Genomic DNA, 11168 nt, shown 5'->3' with positions numbered 1-11168 from the left:
TAATGCAGACCTGGTTCGCTAAGACCACCGCTCTGATACCAACTGAAAGGACCCGTTCATATACATTATAAACGATTCACAATAGTTGATTACATTGCGAGGTATTTAACCTCTATATGATACATTTTACAAACATTGCATTCGTTTTTAAAAGACAATCTTTCTTTACATCGAAAATTGACAGGCATGCATACCATTTCATAATATCCACTATACAACTATAAATTGATTTAATAATAATCTTTGATGAACTCAATGACTCGAATGCAACGTTCTTCGAAATATGCTATGAAAGACTCCAAGTAATATCTTTAAAATGAGCAAATGCACAGCGGAAGATTTCTTTAACACCTGAGAATAAACATGCTTTAAAGTGTCAACCAAAAGGTTGGTGAGTTCATTAGTTTATCATAATCATTTATTTCCATCATTTTAATAGACCACAAGAATTTCATTTCCAGTTCTCATAAATATACGTCCCATGCATAGAGACAAAAATAATCATTCATATGGTGAACACCTGGTAACCGACATTAACTAGATACATATAAGAATATCCCCTATCATTCCGGGATCCTCCTTCGGACATGATATAAATTTCGAAGTACTAAAGCATCCGGTACTTTGGATGGGGTTTGTTAGGCCCAATAGATCTATCTTTAGGATTCGCGTCAATTAGGGTGTCTGTTCCCTAATTCCTAGATTACCAGACTTTAATAAAAAGGGGCATATTCGATTTCGATAATTCAACCATAGAATGTAGTTTCAATTACTTGTGTCTATTTCGTCAAACATTTATAAAAGCGCATGTATTCTCAGTCCCAAAAATATAAAGGGTAAAAAGGCAAATGAAACTCACCATACTGTATTTCGTAGTAAAAATACATATAACGTCATTGAACAAGTGCAAGGTTGGCCTCGGATTCATGAACCTAAATTAATTATATATATTTATGTGTTGGTCAATATTTGTCTAACAAATTAGGTCAAGTCATAGTGTACCACAATCCTAATGCTCGAGACTAATATGCAAAAGTCAACAAAAGTAAATTTGACTCAAAATAATTTCCAAAAATCTATACATGATTAATATATAGTTTAAATATCGTCATTTTATATTTTTAAATATTTTTAAAAGATTTATTAGAGTAAATAATATAATTTATTTATTAATAAATAAAATTTTATATTAAATTTATATAATAAAATATACTTTTATATATATTTAAGTAATAAAATTTATAGGGTTCATTTAATATCATAAAGATAATATGATAGGTATTATTAAAGTAAGTTATTACACGTAGTAAAATATGTTTGTATCACATATTTATTAGATAAAATAATATCTATAATGATAGTAAGTAAAAGTTGTATTATTTTGTAATAATAATTATTATTATAAAAATATCAATATTTATAATTACTAGGATGATATTATTTTAAAACGATAATTCTAATTATGATAACTTTAATATTTACGATAATTTTTAATATTATCTTTAAAATAATAATTCTATTTAAAATAATAATAATAATGATATTTTATAATAACAATGACATTTCTATTAAAATGATAATTTTTGTTAAAATGATAGTTTTAATACTAACGATACTTTTAATAATAATAGTAATGATAAAAATAATATGAACGATAATTTTATCTAAATCAATATCTTATAATATTTTAATTTCATCATGAAACTCTTACCCATTATTTCCTAATCGTTTCGTTTAATAGCTTTTAATCGTCTTTTATATCGTGTTCATAATAATGATAATAATAGTAATCAAAATAATTAGGTGTTACAAATATTTGTTTTAATTACACTAATATTAATAATAATAGTTACTATAACATTATTAACGATAATACTAATAATTATCTTAATGATAATATAGTAATAATAATAATAACAATAACAATAACTATTTTTAAATAATGATATATATATTAATAATGATAATAATAATAATACCAATAATAATAATAATAATAATTGGATAATAATAATAATAATACTAATTATAACTTTAACGATAATAACGATAGTAATAAAAAAAAATAATTTTTAATGATAAATCCCTTTTATTGATAATTGATAAAGATAATAATAATGATAATAATAAGATAAAACTAGAACGACGATAAAAACGACGATAATAATAATCATTTTTAATAAAAATATCGAAAATTCAATTGATTATAACTTCTAATCCGTTCATCGAAACCATTCGATATCTAAAGGAAAAGTTATTAATTTTTCGCTAGCTTTCTAAGGACATGCATATCTTATACCTTATCTCAACCGCAAGTGTAACTAATTCAAGATTCAACCTAACCTGTCTAAGGGCAATATCAAAAGTACAAGCATGCATAATCCTAAATACTCGAGCACTAGTCAGGGATACACTATTAGTATGTAAAAGTTAAATTATGAGTACTCACGTATCAATATTGAGATTCAATATTGCAGGAAAGGTACGTAGACGCAACGGAAATGATAAACACTATATTGACCTCACGAGCATACCCATGAACCATACTCAACCACCTCCATAGCTATAACCCATAATTTTCTTAATCCTATCCCACTCGAAAAACAATTTCGAAATCACTCGGACAGCACTCCGTCGTAATATTTTATGTATACTAATAATATCTTGAAATAATACGGAGTAAATATATATATGTAAATCGATTGAGAGAGTTTAGAGAAAAATATTTTCAAGTTTCTATCAAATAATGAAACCTATTGAATTCTATTTATAATAGATTTTTGAATTATTAAAGTGAATTATTAAAGTATGAATTATTAAAGTGAATTATTAAAGTATGAATTATTAAAGTGAATTATTAAAGTATGAATTATTAAAGTGAATTATTAAAGTATGAATTATTAAAGTGAATTATTAAAGTTAAAGTAAAGTAAAAATAAAGTAAATGTAAAGTTTAAGTATAGTAAAAGTATAAAACTACATAATACGTATAATACGCGTATAAATATATATAATATTAATTTAAATCATTATATATATTTAATAAAATAAAATATAAATATCGTTATCTTTATCATACTAGTTAAGTAATGAGTTATCAAAAGTGATTCTAGATATTTATAAAAGTTATATACGTTTTAATAATAAAGTTCTTTTTAAACTGAAAACGTTTTTGTACGTTTGAAACTAAATAGATCAATCGAGTCTTTATGAGATTCAATCTTCCACTATCCTTTGTCTAGTTCTCAATGATTAACAATTTGTTCTTATTTATAAATCACTTTACCATTTTCCGAATATTGTTAAAATAGAAAGATTTCTCAAATCAACGTGGGCCTTTCAACATAGACTTGTAATCATAATTCAATATATCTGATAATTCAATCATTTGATCTTATCTTCTAATTCCATTGATAAACATTTTGAAACAGATACAATCATATAAAGTATTTAATCTAATATTTTGTTTACGTTTCAAGTTATAATATATATACACATATACATATATAATCATATTCGTTTAATGGTTCGTGAATCGTTGGAACTTGGTCGAGGTTGAATGAATGTATGAACATAGTTTAAAATTCTTGAAATTTAACTTAACAAATATTGCTTATCGTGTCGGAAACATATAAAGATTAAAGTTTAAATTTGGTTAGAAATTTCCGGGTTGTCACAAATTTTGGCTAAGGAAAGTTCAATTCCTTGGCCATATTGTGAATAAAGAAGGTATTCAAGTAGATCCGGGGAAGATAAAAACGGTGAAGAGTTGGGGAAAATCGACTACGCCTACGGAAATTCAAAGTTTTCTCGGATTGGCCGGTTATTATCGTGGTTTATCCAAGAATTTTCTAAAATTGCTTCTCCTTTGACGAAGTTAAACAGGAAGAACGTGAGGTTTAATTGGGAAAACGAGCAAGAAATTGCTTTCCGATTATTGAAGGAGAAATTGTGTCAAGCTCCGGTGTTGGTATTACCGGAAGGAATTGAGGATATGACGGTTTATTGTGATGCTTCGTTAAATGGAATCGGGTGTGTTCTAATGCAAAGAGGTAAAGTCATCGCTTACGCCTCTCGACAATTAAAGGAACACGAAAAGAGATACCCGACTCATGATCTTGAATTGGCAACGGTGGTACATGCGTTGAAAATTTGGCACCACTACTTGTATGGTGTCAAAGTATACGATTTATTCGGATCATAAGAGTTTGAAACACCTCTTTAACCAACGAGATTTGAATTATCGTCAACGTAGGTGGATGGATGTGGTAAAGGATTATGATTGTGAAATACTTTATCATCCGGGTAAGGCGAACGTGGTTGCGGATGCGTTAATTCAAAAGAGCCAACATCTGGCAATACGAGTAGGGTCGTTACGCATGATCATTACTAATGATTTTCTTGTAAAGCTTAGTGAGATTCAAATAGAAGTGTACGTTCACAACAAACATGAAGAGCGGATTGTGGGGCAAACGGAGTCTATTACTTTAGGCCCGCATGGTTTGTTGTCTTTTCAAGGAAGAGTGTGGGTGCCTAAGATGGGTGGCTACTGACAAGTGCTACTTGTTGAAGCACATAAATCAAAGTATTCCATTCATCCGGGTGCAACGAAGATGTACTATGATTTGAAGAAAGAGTATTGGTGGCCTGGTATGAAACATGATGTTGTTAAGTACGTTGAACAATGTGTCACGTGTTTGCAAGTTAAAGCCGAACACCAAAAGCCGTACGGTAAGTTACAACCGTTGGAAGTTCCGAAATGGAAATGGGAGCACATTACCATGGACTTCATTAAAAAGTTACCAAAGACGGCGAGGACCCAATATGATACGATTTGGGTGATAGTTGATAGATTGACGAAGAGTGCTTTGTTTCTTCCCATTCGGGAAACGATATCGTCGGAAACTTTGTCCAAGTTGTTTATCAAGGAGGTGATATCGAGACATGGGGTTCCTATATCTATTGTTTCGGATCGAGATACTCGTTTCACTTCTCGGTTTTGGAATAAGTTTCATGAAGATATGGGTACTCAATTGAAAATGAGCACGGCGTATCATCCTTAAACGGACGGTCAAACCGAATGTATGAATCAAACGTTGGAGGATATGTTAAGGGTATGTGTTATTGATGTCGGCGGAAGTTGGGATGAGCACTTACCATTGGTGGAATTCTCGTACAATAATAGTTATCACACTAGTATTGGAATGCCACCTTATGAGATGCTTTATGGGCGTAGATGTCGAACTCCTATTTGTTGGGGTGAAGTGGGTCAACGAGAAATCGGGAGTATCGATTTGGTTTTGGATACGAATAGCAAGATCGAGATGATTCGGGCTCGACTTAAGGCGGCGCAAGATAGACAAAAATCTTATGCTGATAAAGGTAGGCGACCGATTGAGTTTCAAGAAGGTGAGATGGTGATGCTTAAAGTTTCGCCATGGAAAGGTGTTATTCGGTTTCGAAAGCTAGGAAAGTTAGCTCCTGGTTTATTGGACCCTTCAAGGTTTTGGCTCGTGTTGGTGAGGTTGCTTATCGACTAGAGTTACCCGAAGAACTTGCGGGAATTCATAATACGTTTCATATTTCCCATCTCCGTAAGTGTCTTGTGGATGACTCGACGTGGGTGCCGTTAGATGAGATTACTTTGAACAACAAGCTAGAGTATGTTGAAGAACTGATAGCTATTCTCGATGAGAAGGTTAAATTGTTGCGTAACAAGGAGGTGAGGACCTTTAAGGTCCAATGGCGACATCGAAAGGGTTCCGAATTTACGTGGGAATCCGAAGAGTTTGTTTTGTTTTATCTTCCGGCTTGTCATGCGGCTTGGATCACGAGGACGCGCTCCGATTCAAGTGGGGGAGAGTTGTAACATCCCGTTTTCTTCGTATATGACTTAAGGTACTTATTTAATTGTTACAACGTTATATCTTGTTCATTTATGTGTTTAAACATTTTAAAGTGTTAATTTGTTATATTACGCATGAGAAGGTATATGTGTACGGGTATACACATGGTTCAGGAGGGGTATTAAGTCATGTGAGGCTTAAGGTTGAAGTTTAATGCGTATAAGAAGCGAGAACGATGGGTTCAAGTGGTGTTTTTCATTGTGAGTTTAAAATATGGAAAGGTGGTCAGACTGTGACCATTGTCGCGCCACGGAGAGGAAGGTCGCGCCGCGACAAATAACGCGAATCAAGAGTCGGGAACCAGATTAAACAGCTCAAGCTTTATGTGCATTGCGCGCCGCGACATATGGGGTCGTACCGCGACCCACTGGGTGAACTGGTTCCGTTTTAGGTTTTAAAAAGAGTGAATTAAGGGTATTTTTGTCTTTTCGCGTGTAGATCTGATTGAGACTTTAAGTCTCAGCCACTTATCCTTTTTATTCATTTTCTTTTCCATTTTCTTTCTCTTTTTCCTCTCAAAACTGATGTCGTGCGAGGTGTATATAAAATAGCTTTATATTTTACAAGGAAATACTATTAAATACGATACAATTTTACACAAGATATTTATTTATTTATAGAATGGATATACTTAAACCTTGCTACAACACTTATAGGCAGTGTACCTAATCGTACAGTAGTGTAGTTTTTAGTAAGTCCGGTTCGTTCCACAGGGAAAATCTTTAAACAAAGATTAACGCTATATTAGTTTTATTTTATAAAAATACAAATATATATATATATAAGTAATATTATTATTATAAAGAGGGGTTTTTACCGTTTAAAGACCGGTTTGTCGATTTTAAAACTTTAGTCGCAGTTAAAACCAAATGTAAAATATAAATAAAAGACTTAATTTAAAGCGTAAAGTAAATAACGATAATGAAATTGCGAATAATAAAAGTGCGATAAAATAAACTTGCGATAATTAAAAAGTGCAATTAAATACAATAACAATAAAAGTGCGATAATTAGAAGTGCAATTAAATATAAAATAAAGGAAATTAAATATGAAATAAAAGAATTATTCTTATTTAAACTTCCGTAATCATGATGTTTGACGTGTTGATTTTAGTTTTATGCCCATGGGTTAATTGTCCTTTGTCCTGGATTATTTAATATGTCCGTCTAGTTTTTGTCCATAACAGTCCATCAGTCATAAATATAAAGTGCGAGTGTCCTCGTCAAATTATCCTTATACCCGAAGTCAAATATTCCAACTAATTGGGGACTTAAACTGTAACAAGATTTTAATACTTTGTTTAATAATTACACCAGGATGTCGACTGAGTGTAACCCAAGGTTTTAATAATTTGTTAACAATTATGCCAAGTGTCCTTGTACATAATTTCACCCCTGTTTTAATAATTCTAGTGGCTATTAATCCATTCCAGTGTCCGGTTAAATGAACGATTATTCGTACATATAAATATCCCGCCCATCGTGTCCGATCGAGTGTATATGGTTATTTATAGGGACGTCCAATTGTAAATCTTTATATTAACATTAACAAAATATCATTTAGTTAAACAAATATAAAGCCCATTAATAGCCCATAGTCTAATTTCCACAAGTGTCGTTCTTTTGTCCAAACCCCAATTATGGTACAAAGCCCAATTACCCAATTTTAATATTTTTAGCCCAACATCATGATTACTTCGGATTAAATAAGCATAATAATAACTTAGCTACGAGACATTAATGTAAAAAGGTTGAACATAACTTACAATGATTAAAAATAGCGTAGCGTTACACGGACAGAATTTCGACTTACACCCTTACAACATTCGCTAACATACCCTTATTATTAGGATTAAAATTAAAATTAAAATATAAATTATAAATATAAATATTACGTATAGATAGATGGATGGATATATATATCTTTTAAAATGATCAGAATTCGTTTGCTTTTATAGGGAGTTTCAGTTTTTGGGGCTCCGCGACTTGCGGCCCTTTCCTTCTTCAAACTCTGCGAGTCGTGGAGTTTGTTTTTACAGCTCACCCACCTTTGGCTCTTTGTTTGCCGATGATTTATTTTATAAATATAATATATATATATATAATTAATATAATTAATTATATATTATATTATATTTATATACATAGTTAACTTGTAATTTTTAGTCCATTGCGTCGAGCGTTGAGAGTTGGCTCTGGTCCTGGTTCCGAATTTTTGAACGTCCTTGGGAATAATTTAATATCTTGTACTTTGCGTTTTGAATCTTGTACTCTTGTAATTTCGAGACGTTTCTTATCAATAATTGGAACCACTTTGATTGTATTTTGTACTTTTGAGCTTTTTGGTCGTTTGCGTCTTCAATTCGTCAAATCTGTCTTTTGTCTTCACCTTTTAATATTTAAACGAATATCACTTGTAAATAGAACAATTGCAACTAAAAGCTTGTCTTTATTGGGGAATAATGCTATGAAATATATGTTCGTTTTTAGCATTATCAAAAACATAAAACCCATTTGATTTCATAGTGAGATTTGAGAGTGAAGATTTGTAAATCAATCCTTGGAGCAAGAATTAAAGTTGTTCTCCTCGTTCTTAGCTACGAGTAGATAGTGTTGGTAAGTCTTAACTCCGTATTTTGAGTTTTAGTTAATTTATGGCTAGGGTTTGGCCATTTGAGACTTGTAAGACCCATTTGGGGAATTTATGGGTGAATTTGGGTTAAGGTTGTGTAAGGAAACCCAAATGGTGTTAATCTAGGGTTTGGTCATGTAATTTGGGATTTGTAAGTGTAAATGGTGTTGTTAGTCACTGTTACGCTTGTAATTGATGAAAGATTTGTAAATGGGTTAAGTTTGACCAAATTTGTAAGTCTAAGTGTTAAAATGGGTCAAATGGGTAATGTTGACCTAATTGGGTGAAATGGTTATGAAATACCCTAAGTTTGTGTTAGTTAGAGTTAGTAGACTTTAAATCACTAGCTTTAATGAATAAAGATGAGTCTTGGCCATTTATGGGCGGTTTTGGTGTAGTTGAGTTATTTAATGCAATTGGGTCATTAAATGCTCAAGTGTAAGTATTGTGGTTGGTTCCACAAGTTGTGTATTGAATGTGTACTTAATGTATTAGGTACTTTTCTTTGAAGCATACGGAAGTGTTTAATCACCTATGACATGTTAAGGTGAGTGGAATAATTATGCGTGTATGTATATAATGTATTTATTTGTGTAGTGTGAATGTGGTATTGTCGCGGTGTTTAAGACACCACACTCTAGGTTACGAGTAGAATTGTCACGGTGTTTAAGACACCACTCATTGTTTTGATTGACATGTGGAATCATCGTGGTGTTCAAGACGCCACATTGTCATGGGAGTGGAATTGTCACGGTGTTCAAGACACCACTCATTGTTTTGATTGACATGTGGAATTGTCGCGATGTTCAAGACACCACATTATCATGGGGGGTGAGTTAGTCACGGTGTTCAAGACATCACCCAGGGGATTAGTGATTGCGCAGTGATTAAGTAACACTAATGGATGTTATGAACTCCGACGGTCTTTCAAGTACCGTTCCCTTGTTCGATTGGTTAACCATGGTTGCGTGAATTGTATTTATCATATTAAATTGTGAACCATATGCTATTGTTATTGCTATCTTATTGTGAATCACTGATAGTAGTTTATGCATGATGTTTACATGGTTGTCAAATTGCTAGCTTGTATGCGGTATTGTGTTTGTGATTGCAAGTAAGTAGGTTGTATTTGCATGCGTATACTTATTGCACTCACTAAGCGTTAGCTTACCCCTCTCGTTGTTTATCTTTTTAGATGCAGGTGCGGAGAAGGGAAATGGAGTTGTTGGATACTAGTTCCCCATGTTGGATTTGTGTTGAAGCTTTTGAAGCCGACCTAGCGTTTTGGGTAGTTTAGCCCCAAACCATGCTCGGGTGTAGTTTGGATTAAAACTATCATTTTAAATGGGTCGAACTTGTAATACATTTGATTTATGGCCTTCGTGCCTTTTGTAAACATTTAAGTTGTGATATTTATTTAAGGGATCGTATGGAATGGTTTACATCATTGAATGGCGCGTAAATGTTTTAATTAATTATATAAAAAAAAATTTACTCCTGTTTAATACGGGTCGGGTTGTTTCAGTCTAAGGCGCGATTTTGCCCCGAGTACGTGAATAACGAAAGGTTGTTGATGCAAGACTTCCGTAAGGCTTTAAATGATGAGTTACGTGGGAAGATAAGCCTTGGGTAAGTGAACTCGTTTGCCGAGCTATTTTCCGTGGCTAAGGGTTTTGAGCCATATCCTTGGGAGATAATCGATAATGCTCCGAGTAAGAGAACGGTTGACTCGTATGGCGCTTCGAGTAAGAGAGTCAAAGGTGCAACTGGAGGTACGAGTGATGTGGGGTAAGGAACATCGAGTTCTAGTGCGTCTAGATGTTTCAAATGTGGCGAAAGAGGCAATAAGTTTTGGGAGTTCCCGGCGTCAGGTGATGGTGATGTTATGTGTTTTAATTGTCGTGGAAGAGGGCATCGCAAAGCGGAGTGTCCCGTGCTAGGGACGGCGAACGTCACGAGGAGATGATGAGGTACAATTATGTTGTTTTTGCATAACATACTTTTGTGTTAAATGCAGTGTGAGTGTAGGCCTTGGCTAAATTTTATTCTCCATTGGAGATAATAGTCGCGAGTGGTCGGCCTACGATTATGATATTGTTATGCACTCAGTAGAGTGTATGAGTGGTGTGTTGTGCCTTGACTTTATTGTGCGAGTCTTCAGGTGCTCAGGCATTCGATTGATATCGGGTCGTTAAGCTCGTTCGAGTGAGACCCTTAAGGTTCCGATTTTGTTGTGCGTATTGTTGACATGGGTGACATTATTAATGGAAATACCATATGATGACGTTTTGATAAATGGACGAGGGGTGTAAACCTTGGTGCAACCAAGCATTACTTAGTGGTGGGAAATGTTTCTACCAAGCCATGGGAGTAGGATTTGGTGTTCAGTTATTAAGAGCGTGTTCGCTTTTGCATTGAGGATGGCGAACCATGAGGTTCGACGGGTGGATAAAACTCTAAGGATCGAGTGTTTGATCTCGATGTGTGTTGGCAACGAAGACTACGTGACGCGATGTTAGGTGCCTCTTTCATACCTACTAGCGTGGTATTCGACTCCGGTGGTGTTGCGGTTACATTGTACTTAGGGTACTAGAGAGAAACCATTAGGTACATGAGTGACTAGATGGGAA

Source organism: Rutidosis leptorrhynchoides, chromosome 8 (assembly GCF_046630445.1).
Source record: "Rutidosis leptorrhynchoides isolate AG116_Rl617_1_P2 chromosome 8, CSIRO_AGI_Rlap_v1, whole genome shotgun sequence".
In the NCBI taxonomy this organism is placed as follows: Eukaryota; Viridiplantae; Streptophyta; class Magnoliopsida; order Asterales; family Asteraceae; genus Rutidosis; species Rutidosis leptorrhynchoides.
Note: the sequence above shows the minus strand (reverse complement) of the source record.